This window comes from Protopterus annectens, chromosome 7.part0 (genome assembly GCF_019279795.1).
Source record: "Protopterus annectens isolate FY-2018-M chromosome 7.part0, PAN1.0, whole genome shotgun sequence".
NCBI classification, from domain to species: domain Eukaryota; kingdom Metazoa; phylum Chordata; order Ceratodontiformes; family Protopteridae; genus Protopterus; species Protopterus annectens.
Window position 1 is genome coordinate 1,985,614,435 of NC_056739.1, and position 18,276 is coordinate 1,985,632,710.

Below are 18,276 nucleotides of genomic sequence, written 5' to 3' on the forward strand. Positions count from 1 at the left end.
ATATATACACACACATATATATGTAGGGTTGCCACACTTTCAAATGCCCAAAGTGGGACATTATTGGTACAAACGTCAGAATTTGCAGGCCAAAACATACACACAGCCAGTACAAAGGACAGAACCTCACTTTTTGGCCTAAATGACAGCTTATTCTTGTAGCATTTAGGTGTTTCAGATACAGAATAACTGTTTTATGCAACTATTACATAAATATAGGAGATTTTTGTCATTAAATCTCATGACATCTACCATTTTACATTATTTGTACAGGGCACAACTGCCCAAAGAGGGACTGTCCCTCACAAAGTGGGACAGGTTGTTACCCTATATATATATGTGTGTGTGTGTATGTATATATATATATATATATATATATATATATATATCAAATGTGTGTGTGTGTGTGTGTGTGTTTACGTACGCATGCATACACATCTATATGATTTAATTACTTTGATTATACTGTTGAATGACCGTGCTGTCAGCTATGTTTGTGATAACATTGAAGTTGGGTATAACTGCCATGGCTTAATGCTAAATCACATTGATTGTGATGTGTAGGGTCCTGGTGTCAGGCTGGCTGACGTGGTTTATTGTGTTGCTGGGCAGAACAAGGGCCGTTGAACAAAGGGTGAGTACAACACTTTTCAGCTGTGTTTTTTCGTTTAACTGCCGATTCACATCGCGCAAAAACCTTCTGCATTCTTACTGTGATACGTCACCCCAGTTCACATTTCAATGGTATTATATCATTATACAGCATAAAATTAGCAAGGTATGCTTGTATATGGATTACGCATCATAAATGGTGTGCTGCAGTCGAACTGGCAACGTCTGCTCAATAGTCGGATGCTCTAACCACTACACTATTGGTGTTCTGCTTTATTTATATGTACACCCATGGTTCAGTTACCTGAACACACGCCTCAAGACTTCACTAACACAGCAGGCATGGTTGGGGATGCAGAGGTGTGCTCACCTCTGGCCAACTTGATATGACAGCACTAAATATTATGGGGTGTTCCGCTGCTGTTTCCCTTCACATTCGTTATGACTGCTATATTGTGACCATGTTCATTCTTCATATATATATATATATATATATTTATATATATATATATATATATATATATATATATATATATATATATATATATATATACATACACATGCATATACACCTACATGCTTATTTACATTTCCCATACTGTTGAATGACCGCCACTTACCGTCGCTCATACACGCTTGCATACCCACTTACGTCTAGGGTTGCCACCTTTTCAAATGGCCAAAGTGGGACTTTTTCGGGACACACATCAGATTTTACCGGCCGACACATACCCATGGTCAGTACAAAGGATAGCACTTTACTTTTTTTGCCTAAATGAAAGCTTATTCTTGTAGCAGTTTAGGTGCTTATTCTGTTTCTTGTAACATTTAGGTATTTTACATACAGAAATAACTATTTTATGCAACTATTACATGAAATATGGGACATAATTATGTCCTACAATCTCAGGACATTTGCCATTTTTAATATTTTTGGTCAGGACACAACTGCCCAAAGAGGGACTGTCCCTTGCAAAGTGGGACAGGTGGTAACCCTACTTACGTCTGCTTTAAAGCACCTTAATCACCCTATATCCGACTGCCATTATTGTGGCCATCATATAAAATTATCCGTTGCATGGCTTGGACCCGGAAACAGGAACACCATAGTCACTGGTTTTACCACTACACCATCTGTGACACATTATCTATGGATGGTAATTAGGATATCTGACTTTACTACAGCCATTCCACAGTACTGGCAATAAATGTGACAGTTGGGTGGTGTACATATGTATAATACATGTTACTATTCATATGTTTCTGAGACACATATGTATACATTTGCAAGTATACATATTTATGAATTGGACACATACTTGACAACTACTTATATGCATGCATGTGTGATGTGTAGCTAAGCGAATATAACTATGTATGTTTATAGATATATGACTACATATCTGGAGTTATACATGGCCATGTATATGAAGACCGCATATGGGAGGTACCTGTACCGTTTGTATACAGGGGTTGTGTGCATCATTACGATGAGGAACCTGGACGAGGTATACAATTTGTGGACATGTACTATTTGGAAGATGGAAATGGGGATGCTTCATGTGAACATGTGAAAGGTATATATTCCTGATAATGCACGTGGGGAGACGTGCATCACGGTCAGGTGTTTAATCCCGGGTCGTAGGTTCTGCAGGACCAGCTGGAGGCTGAGCAGGGTTGTGGACAACTACTGCTCATACAACTTGTGTCCAGATGTCTACAGGACTGAACATTGTGTTGTGCCACCAAGTCTAATCTTTAGAACAGATACTTATCCCATGAGGGATATCTAAAAATTTTGGGGACCAATGACCTCGATTCTTTTGGATTTATGAAAATGAGGTAGGGTTATACATGCAAGGGATACATAGTTTGCAATCCTGAGACTGCCTAGTGTGAGACTGCTTACTAGATATGAGTAGGGGTCACTATGTGCAGATATGGCTGCGCCAAGCTAACAACCAGAGTATGGGTGGTTTTGGTGGACGTTCAGGAAGTGGGGGTGGGGGTGCTGTGGAGGTGATGATGGGTATTCAGTTATGTATCCAGGTGTGTTGGGGTTGGATGGCTTAGTTCAGGCCAGACCATTATGTGGGTATGAGCCGGTAACGTTTCTGCACATGTGTATCGCATATTTTAATGTTCATATGTTTCTGGGATTGTGTTCTACAGTATGGCCTGTCAGGTTGTATTGCGGATGTGAATGTTTGTTCTATAGGTTTTCTTTCTGATTCACCCACTGCTCCCTCGTACACCTCCAGTTCACCTATTGTGCATCCGACCCAGTCTCCCCTTGGCTAATTATTACATTACCCCTCACCCCCATATTCAACACACACCATCCATTCCTTCTCTGGTTGATGGCCCATGGCACAGACAACAGAACACATTGCATACACTACATATCTCTGGTACCAATATGGTTGTGAGGATGACCCTAGCATTTTTGATCTTCCACATGCTGTACTTCACACACATAGGTACACGCAAATACTTATCTTTCATGACATGGTAGGTAGACCCAGATAATACCTGTTCATCTTTGGGCCGTCCAGACAAGGATGACTTGGACTGCGAATTGGCAGATATTGAGCGAATGCTCTGACCATTAGTAGGGTTGCCACCTTTTCAAATGACCAAAGTGGGACATTTTCAGGACACACATCAGATTTTACAGGCCAACACATACCCACGGTCAGTACAAAGGATAGTACTTTAGTTTTATGCCTATGTATTTTATATATATATATATATATATATATATATATATATATATATATATGTATATATATATATATATATATATATATATATATATATATATATATGTATATATATATATATAGATATATACACACACACAGGCACACACACACACACACACACACACAGGCACACACACACACACACACACACACACACACACACACACACACACACACACACACACACACACACACACACACACACACACACACACACACACACACACACACACACACACACACACACACACACACACACACACACACACACGTGTGTGTGTGTATGTGTGAGTGCACATAAACATCAAGACATTCTGATCCAACTGGATTTGACCAGTAAGCAACCTGAAATAAACAAGCAGTGAAGAAAAAAAAATAGAAAAAAATGATTTAGTAATGTGGAATCCATCTAAAAACAAGCATGGGTCACATGTGCTGACTCAGGGAAACAAAATGAATGCATTACTGCAAAAAATATTTGCTTAGATACCCTGAAGGTCACAAGATAATACGGTTTCATGTGACCGACAGAAGCTCATGTTCTGTAGCAACATGGAAGTATGTATGAGATGCAGTAGCTATGCTGATTGTTTCTGAAATAGGAGATCTCACTCCTCTTGACGCATAGCAGAAGAAAAAAGCTCCTGCATGACAGATCAGTAATTACATACATTGTGATGATGATGATGATGACAACACATAGTGTGAAATAGTTATTTATTATCTTTCCTTAGAAATATGTAGTAAACAAGCAAGAAGACTTTTTTTTAGTAACAGTTAAATCAACTGGCTGATACTACACAAGTGAAGTCTTCATATTAATAATACACAGAATAAGAAGATATACCTTTCCATGCAGCTGACTTGGTCTACCTGCTAACAGACTTGCTGATGGCCAAGCTGATGACCAAACTGTCCTGCCACAACATCTGAGCAACATAATTTATGAATGCAAAGCAAGAATATTTTAGTTGGTATACTTAATGGCCAGTCATGTGGAAGCAGGTCCTCCATATGGTGCACCCCGTTCAAAAAAAAAATGTTAATATTTCTCTTTTATTAATGTGCCAAGGTGAGCTATCAGGCATCAGTAAAAATCATCTGTGATAAACATAATAATCCTTTTCCATAAATCAATGAAAAGGCTGTCTTTTTGCTGATAACACAAAGTTACGCAACAGGTTTCATGCACATGAAGGAGTAGAAAGTGGATCAAAAGAAATTTATTAATACTGGAATAGATGTATAAAGTTCTGCAGCTTGATTTCATTGCAAATAATTGCAAAGGAAGCATTTAAAGTATCCACAGGGCACTGTCTTCCTTGGGAGTGACTGTCCTGGGATCAAGTCACTAGAAGCTACTTTAACTTTATCAACTGCAGACACCATAATGTGCTAAAACTACTATTACTAAAATATATAAAATATTACCAGCTGTGCAACACAGAAACTTATTGGCAAAGTCTCCAGATTATGGTACAATGCCTGCAGTACACCCATTCCTGCACTCTATTTTGGTCTTTTTCTTCATCCCCCTTTACCCTCGCTGATGAATAACAGCCCAAGATACGTCATTGCTTCCATATTAGATAACTTCTCCTTCTCATCTTCAGAGAGAAATCTGGTATTTTCTGGCAGGACTGTGACCTCTGATTTGTTGATTTTTCATCCATATGCATCACAAAAAGCAGAAAACCACCCAAGTGCATGCTAGAGGTGTAAAGGGCAGCATTGTCTACACTAAACAAATATTCAGTGTTCATGACACCAAACCAGATATTCTCCAATGGTGAGCTGTGCCTCAATAGCCTAGCTATAAAAATTACAATGAGCAGGTGGGATAAGACACATCTATGACCTTGAACGACCAAAGAGAATTTGAGCACAACGATCTCTCAATAAATCCAAGGAGTGTATGGCATGTAACGACATCACCAAGTACCTGCAACACCTCTAATACAAGATATTCTAGGCTGTGTGGTCATATACCTTCTTCAGGTCCACAAAACACATATTAACAATAGCAAACTCCCATAGCCCACCAATATCTGTGCAAGGACAAAAAAGCAATCCAGTATTCTAGAGCTAAGATGGAACGTGCAATGATTCCTCCTGAGCTAGATACTTGATCATCAGATGCACTGTCCTTTTCAGCATGTTGGTATATAGTCTCCTATGAAGGCTAAGCAGCATGAGTCCCCATTAACTGAAACATGCCATCTGTTCTCCTGTTTGAAAATGGGGACCACCACTCTAGTTTGTCAGTCTTGAAGTACTGCCCAGATCTGTGGCATAGATGGATGAAGTTCTGACTGGAACTCCGATAACCCAAGACTGATTAGACTCTGGTGCTGAGGACTTAGGTGGAGAACAATGGGACTGATCAAATAATGCTAGTTTACCCACCTTTGGGACATGGAGGCAGGTTGGCTCATTGCAATGCCATCACTTACAGGAGAGAGAGGGGTGTCTGGTATGCAGCAGATGGGCCAGGATGTGTACTTGTCTCTGCCAATCCACATTCACATGGTAGCTTTCACTGGATAAGTGCAGGGACATATGCACTGAGAAGGGAAGGCAGTAGGAGCTCTAACATCTGTGAGCATGCTCATCTACTGTTAGTGGGAGGGATTAGGAATAAAATAAGAAAAATCCTGGATGAAAGCCTAATGTTATTGGCTGTCATCCCCAAAAGAGAACAAATGGTCCAGCTAATAGTAGAAAAGCTGATGACTGACTGGTAGCCTGGGGGAAGGGATTTTAAAAGAATCCAGTGGCATTTTCACTGTGTAATATGAAACATTGAAAAGATAGAATAACTATAATGTTCCAACATTTCCAGACAGATCTAATATACTCTGGTAGCCTTTCCACTATAGACCTATTTCATCATTTTAACTTCTACAGAAATAGATCCAGTCCTACCAATTACTTTGGTATTGGCTTTTCAAAGGACAGCATATCTATTGGGATCAGGAGCTCCTGAAAGTGTTCCTTCCATCTCCTAACAAAGTCTACAGTTGGGGTCATTGTTTATCTACCATTACTGAGAACAATCTGGGCAATAAATCAAACCCCTGCATTTAATAAAATGGTCTGTTAGAATATCTTTGAGGCTATTTGAATGTTATTTTTCAGAGCCTCAGCAAACTCTTCCTTTATTCAAGTTTTCATCCCAGTGACTGTCACTGCTGTAGCTACTGCTTTCATGATTTTTTGGTGATTGCTGCTTAAATTCAGATATTCTAGCCTCATTTTCATTGCAGGGAAGGCCTCTTGCCGCACAGCTGGTGCCCACTAGTGGGTCCTAGGGTTATTGCCATTTCAGATGCTGACCACCTTTTATCTGCAGCCTGTTCATACCACTTCACCTACTAAGGTTATGATCAGGGTGGACTCAAATACCACATTCTTGGCTACTCTCAGTGTATGGGAAAATTGAGGGAGTTGTGTACCTCCCACTCACTACTAGGCATTTCCAGAGTACAATCACTACATGTTTGGATTTTTCAGATCTGTCCAGCTGCCTACCCTGCTATCTGACTCTACTACTCACCAAGAGGTGATCAGCTGACAGCTCATTTTGTTCACCCAAGTATTCAAAATGTATGGCCTTAATTCATTCCACTCAAGTTTTTGCTCAAGAATTATGGGCAAAGCCAGAAATAATGAGGTGGGCAAAGGCCTAAAGTGAGGGGCATTTTATATATTAGTCTAATTCACTAAAAGGTTAATAGAACAACTACTTTTGCATAAATATGCTTTTTCTGAACAATATTTGGCAATACTGACTCATTGTAATCCTCAGTGATGTATCAGAAAATCAAAAATGTTATGAGTTACAGGGCAAAAATATGAGGCAATATCAGGGAAATTCTGCAGAATGTAGGTCAATTGAGTGGTATGGACTGTGACGTCCTTCCTCTAGGCCAGTAATCAAGAAGCATCAATCCTCATCACTGACACTGGTGTGGAACGTTCACTTAGAACAAAAATAGATATACACAGTATTTTCAGATCCATCTCTCTGCACCAAGCACAATTTCCCTTAGAAGCACACAGGAAACACACTCCAGTCCTGGAGATGGAATTCCTTTCCAGGCCCCATATAAGACTCCACCTTTCTCTCTGCAGATATCAGTGCTCTGTGTCCCTGTTCCAAGTAGCTGACACACACACACACACACACACACACACACACACACACACACACACACACACACACACACACACACACACCTGGGAAAGGCTGGCACAGATTTACCCACTGCTTTAAGGCTCTTACCATGGCACCCAATTAGTCTTAGGAAAATGAATACTTATACCAATGGTAGTGTTAACCAATCAGCAATTCTTTCAGGAGCATAAAGCCACAGTGCCACCAAATAAATGCAGTCTTAAAGGTTAAAATATTCTCTAAAAGACTAGCCACAATGAAATGTGTAAATATATTTAATAATAAATAATAAAATAGAAAACATGAAAATATTGAATATCTATTTACAATAAACACCAGAGTTTTAAGTCACAGGAAATATAAAAATATAACACTGATGGAAAGACTCAGACAGATACAGAAAAACAGTACTTTTAGTTAATCTCACTTTGTTTTTCTAACTGACTGAAGAATTACTGTTCCTTATTTAAGTTAATTACTAAAGCAAGGCAAGATGAAGCGGGTGAGTGGTCTTGTCAGTTCCAAAACAGAGTGGTGAGTGTCCTTGTCACATCTCTCACTAGTATCTAAATACATTTTCAGTGCTAGCTACAAAATCACATCACACCTGGTCACCTGACTCTGTGGTTCCCACACTATCCCCTCACTAGAAACTTGAGCCAGCATCTGGCGCAGGTGTGCCACAATTCACACATAGAACTTTGCTAAGGTTTATTCCAGCATCTGGACACTGTAAAACAATTCCAGTACTTCCACTCTTCCTGCAGAAACTAACAAGCCATTCTCTGGCACCACAGGGTAGCAATTAGTTTACCACTAAAGACAATATGAGCAGGATCCTAGCCCAGACACTGCATCTCTGGCTGCATTCAGACCTGTGAGATAAAATCTTTGTAGCGTAAACCAAGTCATTTATTTTCAAGCTATTTTTCTTAGGGTTAGCTGGGCTGAGCATATCCCCTTCCAGTATCTTCTGTTAGCATATATACATGTCATCAGTTACAATATAGTCTGACATACATGTATATTCCTTTCTGTCCAGAAGGATTCACTGTTGCTACATTTTTAAACACAAGCAACTCTACGAATACATTTTTAACACAAACATCTGTACAAATCAGTTTTATATTCAAATGACAGAAAATGCTTCACAAATCTCCAGCTAGCTGTGCTGGTCTATGTTACACATGCACTGCCCTACTCTCTCTGGCATAGCTGGCACTACCTCACATGATCACATGGACCTCATATCTGATATGATTACAGAACTGATCATTGCCCTTGAATCAGAAGTGGTCTGCTACCAAGTATACCAAATTATCATCCTTATATTCAACAACAATGCTTCTTTTCTATAGTTGAGAGTTTTATTGTTGTTATTAATCAACATATAAACAATATTCACAGCATTTAGTGCACTAAAAGCTATACATCCACATGTTCATCTACAGTTATTATAACCAATTTGTAGCAATCAATTACAAAATCTTTCTTATCATCTATGGTGCTGTTACTCCTAACTTCAACTTTTGTTCATTTGAAGTACATTCAAGTGTAGTTTAATTTTATCTTTACCAACAGTTAATATCCCCTTAATTAACACCCTTCCTCATTTTTCCTTTTTTCCTTTTTAAAATGAAAATTAATGCTGGACATTCCTGAATATAATTGCACAAATTTGATCAACTTCATCTGTCTCCTTTTTTAATCTTTTACATATTCATCGTACCTCTCCACCAACACCTATTTCCCTTTAATATATAAAACATGTTTTGGTAACTGCTTGATAAATCCACCTTTTGTATTATGCAGTATTGCCGACATAAAATCTCTTAATACTCTGTATTAATGGAATTGGCAATTTTACCCATTATTTTAATTTGACAATATATAATCTTATAGCTTTCTAATCCCACAGGTAGCATCATACTTTGCCTTTATACTATTCTTTTCCATTATTTTAATGCTCTGTGCAACAAATATACTGGTGCCCAATAATAACAATTACTTAGAGAGCATCATGTTCAGTCCCACAGGCTTCCATACAAATGTAGTCATCTTGTGAGCAGTTTTGTGTAATGTGCTACTATGGCATTTCCTTTTCCAGTCAGCTTCATGATCCTGCTTAACCATCCTATCCCTTCCATTGCTCCTCAGCATGTCAACAGAAACAAAGAGAATTAATGGTATGTCAGAACTTACTATTTCATGGGTTCATAGGTTCATAGGAAGTTATTAGGCTAATGACCCTAGAACCCTTACAAGCCTAACCATATTTATCCTGAGTTGCCCCAATTGTCTGTGGTTAGGTGAGTGAATTTCACAGAGGTAAGGGGCTATGGTAGTTAATATCAACTTCCTCTGTCTAGGAGGGACATGGGCACCACCCCAGGAGTGAATTTGCTGTTACTCATCCAATGATCTAGGTTGTGTTTGAAGAGAGTCAGGGAGGAGCTCTGTTTCACATGACTTGGAAGCTTGTTCCAGAGAAGTGGCAGTCTCTAAGAGATGTATGTATCTCTCCAGCATGACTTTTCCAGAGGCTAGGTTAAAATCCCAGGAGTGAGTGACCCTCCTGCAGTTTGATTTACAAAAATATTTGTTCTCCATTGGACTGTAATGCTGACTGTAGGAAACACAATTACGCTTATTTGAGTACACACACACACACACACACACACACACACACACACACACACACACACACACACACACAAGTTGGCAGCAGTGAGATTAGAACCCCTACCTAAGCACACCAGCTAGATGACTCAGTATTTAATTCAAGTACCATGGCACAAGTCTAAAATATCTGTACTCCATGGGACTGGATTGCTGATGGTAGGAAACACACTTACACTATCATGACTATATACACAAACACACATGTACCAGTTGACTCCAGTGAGGTTAGAACCCCTACCTAACTAGGTACCTCAGCTAGAGAACTCAGTACTTAAAGCAAGTGCCACAGCATGTCTTAAAATAATTACTCTTCCTTTCATCTGCAGTCAGTAAAAAATAGTACACAGATCTGGTGAATTCATCAAATGAAACACTGCATTCTATATTACACTTTCTTTTCTTAATATATTTTACTCATTCAAAGAAATTCATGTCATTTCAGAAGCTGCTATTTTGCAGTCAGTGAAGAATAGTACATACAACTGATGTCTTCATCAAATGAAACACCATAGTCTATATCACACTTGCCCTTCTTCATATACTTTAGTCATTCAACAGAAACAATATAACCAAAATACTATGACAACTTAGAAGTTAAGCTCTTAGTGACATCTCCTTGTTTTAGCTTAATCAGCCCATATCAGCTGTAGTTTCTTGCATTTCCAAACCCGAGTCCTGCCATTCTGCTACTTGCATGTAACTTTTACCTTCTTTTTTTAATCTTACAAAGGAGACATTTGGAACCAATGATTTTAACATTTTTAAAATTATAAAGCTAGGAAAGTCTCTCAGTGTCTGAAAGATGTAATATTTATCTAGATAAAGGACTATATTTGCATTACATAATCATATCCTGACCATTATACTCAGGGTTTTAATTTAGACATTGGTAATTATTAAGTGTTGTTGCTTCTTTATATTTCCACAGATTTGATTATTATCCCACCACATTCTATAGGCTGAAGTCACATAAGTAAAAAAAAAAAGATCCTTAGTAAATATTTTCATACATACTTACCTGACATAAGTGCATAGCCACTAAGCTGATACATAACAAACAGGTAAATAACACTAACTGCTTATTCAACTATCTAACAAGTCTGGTGCTTTACAATTTATGTAATTAATGTAGTTGAGTATTCAAATAAAACAAGGAAAGAATTCACCTTAACAATAAATTATCCCCTTTGTTTGATAGTTCACGTTTAACTATTTGTATTTGATCTGAATTAAACAAAAACATTATCCATAGTAGCCTATGGTTAAATTGTACAATATTATACCTCTTTACAACATAGAAAAAATAATATAGGTATTTCTTCAACTCTGTATAAAATATAGCTTCACTAAAGAAAATATTACCACATGATATGGACACTTTTATGCTGGTAGCCTTTGACTGGGTAAACAAACATTTAAACATCCTTCTTCTCATCCAGACCATATGCCCAAGTGGTTGCTCCAACCATTTTCTTTCTGGAGCTGAACATATAAACAAATGTACTTCTTCCATCATATATAACCTATTCTCCTACCTATCTTCCAGTTTTAGTGATATTAATGTCTCTCAATTTAGTAACATCATGTAAACCTTTGTTGTGTCAATCACACCAGCAATTCCTTTATTCTAACAATTGCCTCATCCAGATTAGCAAATGTCAAGACTTTGCTGTTCAATAAATATTCAGAATGGCAGGAAATTAAAATTAAAAATGTAGTCTTTATGTTTATATTCCTTTCTTACATACATAAAATTAGACTTTTGTTTCTTTCAGCTACAGATAATTTTCTCATGGTTACTACAGCTTCCACAACACTTATTCAGCCAAGTCAAACACTCACTCAAAACTGGCCTGAGCTTCCCATACATGACTATAGATTCTGACTATGATGGACATTTCATAGAAGCTATTCATATGATGTACTTAAAAATGCCACAATCTGCTGTTTTTGGTTTCACATAGCAAATCAGTTTTCTCCTCACCTTTCAAAAATTCCAAACAACCTTACATTTTGTTTCCTCACTTTATCTCCCAGCCCAGTTAACTGTCCTTTTAATTTGTTCAAGCTTTTTAAACCATCTTCATAGCTTTATTCTATATCTGACACATTACCTGTTTGACAGGCTCCATCACCTTTTCATAGTCATTCAGTTATTCCACATCATCTAGTACAATAACTCCCATTCTTTTTAGGTATACATCAAACAACCCAATTAAGTTCCACAATTCAGTTTATATGGTATCCAGATTATTAGCAACCTCAATTATATTAAATCCTAATATACTGTACCTACACACAGACACACATGTGTGTGTGTGTGTGTGTGTGTGTGTGTGTGTGTGTGTGTGTGTGTGTATATATATATATATATTTTTTTTTTTTTTTTTTTTTTTTAAGTGGTACATTTTGGAATATTTTCTGCTTAAAACCTGAGCTTTGGCTGGCTAAGATCTAGCTGTATTCAACTGGACGTATAAGAGAATTTAAGTACCTTTTATCTGCACTTTTTTAAAATAATACAGCATTTTAATAGATTTATTTGTGTTGCATTGAATATTAACTGAACTGGAAGTTTTTACTCTGTTTTTTTCAGTTAGTGCTTGTTAGATTTTATTGCCTGTTAGAATTCTTGCATAGACAGTAATTGCAGTTGGGGGTAGTCTCATTCATTGATATTCTGTTACTGCCTATTTAAGTGGTACATTTTGGAATATTTTCTGCTTAAAACCTGAGCTTTGGCTGGCTAAGATCTAGATGTATTCAACTGGACATATAAGAGAATTTAAGTACCTTTTATCTGCACTTTTTTATATAATACAGGATTTTAATTGATTTGTGTTGCATTGAATATTAACTGAACTGGAAGTTTTGACTCTGTTTTTTCAGTTAGTTCCCCACCCACTCTCCCTGGTTTTGTTTTGGTGTTAATCTTAGTGGCTTTGAAACTGCTCGCCCCTCTTGTAAATTTGTGTTTGGATACTCCGTCTGGGCCCATCTCATTTGCTCACTCAACTGAGTACAGTGAGATCATATTCTGATTTCAGGCACTCCTACGGTGTACAAAGAGAGCATCTGGGGAAAAAAATAAGCTTGTTTCCTGCCTTTCCTGCAAGTGGTCAAAACTGTTTGTAGGCTTCTGAGCCCCCAAGCCTTTCTGTGTTGGAGGGAAGCCTTCTAACTTAATTTTGTTTCTTAGAACTAGTGAAGGAAAGCAGCAACACAAACTGAAGAACACAAAAACGGCAAGTGAGCAGTACGTAGTACTTCCAGGAAGTCTCCTGCAACCAAATGAATGCTGGCAGACAACGTGAATAAAACTGAACGCTGCTTTATTAATTAAAATAAAAGCGTTTTCGCTGACAATAAAAATGGCAGCTTCCTCAAAAGAGACACAAAAAAACAGACTATTATGTCAAGAAAGGTTGCTATACATATAAAATCTGTCATCATGACATCACTATCAATTGACAACCAAATGAAAAATGAAAAACATAAAAAATATATAAATGTATAAAGGTACCAATACAAATAAATACAATACATCTAAAAGATATTTATATATATATAAACATATAAACAAGCATACCTAAAAGGATAAACAAAGTTAAAAAAGTTGTTAATTTATGACTGGTGTTTCTAATACAGTCAGTATATCAGTAGAGGCAAAGAACACTAAACTTGGTTAAATCAAGCACAATAGAGCCAGTGGGATAAAATAAATATCAACCACATCAATCAGACCTCTAAAAAGAGGTGGTTGAACATTACTAGGAAATAAACCCTGTCCTATAACCAAGATGACAAATCAGGCAACAAAGACTAGAAATATTAAAGAATAATGTCACTAATTTAAACAAATATTAAAACAAAAATTATTAGAACTATCACAAAAGACCTTATTTTGTATAACTTTTCATTTTTAATAATACTGAAATGTTGCAGTTGTCATTCAAGCCTGGACAGTGGAAGGCATTAAGTTTAACCTGCCATTCTAATTCACGAAGTTATACAAAATAAGGTCTTTTGTGATAGTTCTAATAATTTTTGTTTTAATATTTGTTTAAATTAGTGACATTATTCTTTAATATTTCTAGTCTTTGTTGCCTGATTTGTCATCTTGGTTATAGGACAGGGTTTATTTCCTAGTAATGTTCAACCACCTCTTTTTAGAGGTCTGATTGATGTGGTTGATATTTATTTTATCCCACTGGCTCTATTGTGCTTGATTTAACCAAGTTTAGTGTTCTTTGCCTCTACTGATATACTGACTGTATTAGAAACACCAGTCATAAATTAACAACTTTTTTAACTTTGTTTATCCTTTTAGGTATGCTGGGCATGTTTATATGTTTATATATATATATAAATATCTTTTAGATGTATTGTATTTATTTGTATTGGTACCTTTATACATTTATATATTTTTTATGTTTTTCATTTTTCATTTGGTTGTCAATTGATGGGTTGCCTTTAATTTTTCGGCTAGGAAGTGATGTCATGATGACACCCCCTTACTTGATTTTATATGTATAGCAACCTTTCTTGACATAATAGTCTGTTTTTTTGTGTCTCTTTTGAGGAAGCTGCCATTTTTATTGTCAGCGAAAACGCTTTTATTTTAATTAATAAAGCAGCGTTCAGTTTTATTCACGTTGTCTGCCAGCATTCATTTGGTTGCAGGAGACTTCCTGGAAGTACTACGTACTGCTCACTTGCCGTTTTTGTGTTCTTCAGTTTCTTAGAACTAGCCAGTTTTCTAGTTTCAGCACTCAAATCTGTTTCTTTGAACTCAGCACTTGTTCAGTACTCATTGTAAGCACTAAATAAGCTGCAAATTACTACAGCACTCAACTTTCCTCACTTGTCTAGAGGAAAGCAGTTTTTAGTACTTAATAAGTAAGCACCTATCCAGGCATGTCTAATGGTCAGCTCCCAGTGATTTCTCCTGTCTACCTGATGAATCTGGGCATCTTTGGGCAATGCAGCAATTGCCTCATGTACACAGACAACCATCTCCTCCTACCACCCAACACTACAACCTGTGAAAGATGCACTTGTATAGTTAAACTGGAAGCAAAGCTCTCTTCACCCAAGACTGGAATAGACAGTCAAAAGGAGAAGGTAAACACTTGCACCACATCACACTCATCACATAGTCCCTCAAAACCTACACCACCAAAACACACACATAGAAACACAAAACACACACCTACATTCGCGAAGACTCTCAATAAAAACCTGCCCAAGCATCAGGGACGTCCAAAGCAGAAACGCAAGCAAACTCCACCCCCCAACACAACCCAAATGGCACATAGCCCACAAACTCAGTGTGCTACTCAACCACAGCCCATAAGGCATAATAACATACCCACTACTCTAGTCATAGGTGATGCTATAGTCTGGAACACTGATGTTTCACTCATCAGGCTAAACAAGGAGAAAGTTACTGTCAGCTGTCTGTCAGGTGCCAGGATCCGCCACATAACACACACACTCAGGTCACTTCACAACAAGTACAAATATGACACTGTCATTGTCCATGTTGGTGTGAATGACCTGAGACATACCTCCCTGGACTACATGAAAAGAGACATGGAGGAGCTCTCCGATCTTGTAGCCCAGGCAGGTATGACCCTAGCCCTGAGTAGAATCCTGCCATCACCCAGAATGATACCACAGTACAAGGACAAAATGATTGACTTCAACAATTGGCTAAGCTTCTGGTGTAATTCTAAGGGGATCCAGCATTTATCTGCCTGGGACGACATGATCGACAGACCACGATGCTTTACCAGAGATGGCTTGCACCTGTCGCCTTTGGGATTCCGGATACTGGCTAAGGCTCTTGCCACCCCTATAGTGCCTTTTTTAGGCAAGGTTCAAATGACAACTTCACCACCATAACAGGTACAAGGAAGCAAAATCTGAGGGAAATGTTACTCAATGATAGATGTCTAAACCTCAAAATGCACTCACTCAAGATACTCCTTAAAATGGAGAACATCGACATCTGTGCAGTGACAGAGACCTGGTTCAAAGCTCCAGAGAGCACCCCCTGCATTACCAGGCTATAATTCATACCACACCTTTTGGCCACCCAACCCGGAACAAAGCACTAAAGGTGGAGGTGTGTCCATATTCATTAAGGATATTCACACCTCCAGGCTAGTTGCACAGCATAATGCATCCAAGATTATTCAAGTGCAACTAACTCTGGGCAAGACCGGAATCCAAATTGTAGCTTGCTACAGACCCCCACCATGCCCCAGGATTCCCACTCCTCTAATGGGCGATTTCAACTACCCCACCATTAACTGGGAAAACTACTCATGTAGAAACTCTTTTGCTCAACGTTTTCTGGAATTCATAAATTCCAATGCCTTGGATTAACTTATTCACACCCCCACTAGGGGCAGCAATATCCTAGATCTGGTCATTACCAACATGGGCAACCGGTGTTCCACACCAGAGGTCAATTCCTCGTTGGTCAGATCCGACCACAAGCTAATCACCCTAGACATCCACATCCCGCCCCCACTGTAAAAAACTTCTCCAAAGCCAACTTCACACTTCTTAAGACAGAAGTGGCAAACTTCATGACACTCATGTAGGTGGACAATAGAGGTATGACTGCTGAATCCTACACAAATGCACTTTATAAGCACTTACACAAGTGCATGGATCATGCTATCTCTAATAGAACCAAGATCATGCTATCCTCCAAAAAAAGGAAGTCAATCTGGTGGTCCTGTGCCATAAACAAACTCTACAACAGAAGAAAGAAACTGTTGCAAAAAAGAGTAAAATCCCATGACTGGAGGAACTCCCTGGTCAACCTCAGTAAGAAGCTGAGATCCCTCTTAAAATCCTCCAAAGCTAGTTATGAAAACAAAATTGCCACTGACTCTAAAGACAACCACAAAGCATTCTATAGCTATGTCAAGAATCTCAATGGCAGCACTCAGATTTGCTCTGAGTTACAGCACAATGGCACTAAATATACAGAACCAACTGATATTGCCAACATCCTGGCAGATAAGTTTAGTGCTAACTTTACCCCCCTCTCACCCCCTAGAGGGCCCATCTCTATACCGGAAGAATACAAAGTTCCTGTAATCATGGCTGCACAGGTAAAAAACACACTCTCCAAAGCCAAGAACACAGCTTCCGTGGGATCTGACAATATCCCAGGCTGTGTTCTACATGAACTACAGAATGATCTGGCACCCTACCTAAGTACCATATTCAATCATAGCCTCACCTCAGGCTTTGTGCCCACTGAATGGCGCACCATGACGGTTTTCCCACTCCACAAAGGGGGAGCCACAATGTACCCAGGGAAATACCGCCCCATTAGCCTGATGAGCCTGGTCTGCAAGGCCATGGAACATATCACCATGGAACTCATAAACAAAGACATTAGTAATCTCCAAACTCTGGACCCCACCCAGTTCGGATTTGTAAAAGGCAGCTCATCTCTCCTAAACCTGATTGACTTCTTTGAAGCAGTCACCAAAGCCATAGATGAGGGTAAGGTGGTTCACACAGCTTATCTGGATCTTGCCAAGGCTTTTGACACCATCCCCCACTCTGGAATTATAGATAAGCTCACTAAACTAGGTATAAATCCCTATGTCACAAGATGGGTTGCCAACTGGCTCATGGACAGAACCCACACTGTGAAAGTATCAGACTCCAAATCCGACTTCATACCAGTAACAAGTGGAGTACCACAGGGTTCAGTCCTGGGTCCTCCTGTTTGGTATCTACTTCTCCGAAGCACAGGCTAACACAGAAGGTCTTTGGCTAACAAAGTTAGCAGATGACTGCAAACCAGGAACCATAATCGAAACTCCTAACGATGTGGACATATTACAAAAGGGCCTCACTGAGACAGATACCTGGTGTCAAAGCCATGGCCTGAAGCTCAATGCCAAAAAGTGTATTGTCATCCCCTTTGGTAAAAACTATGTACCCATGAACTACCACATAAGTGGTAGTCTACTTAACGCCGAAAGTATGATAAGAGACCTTGGG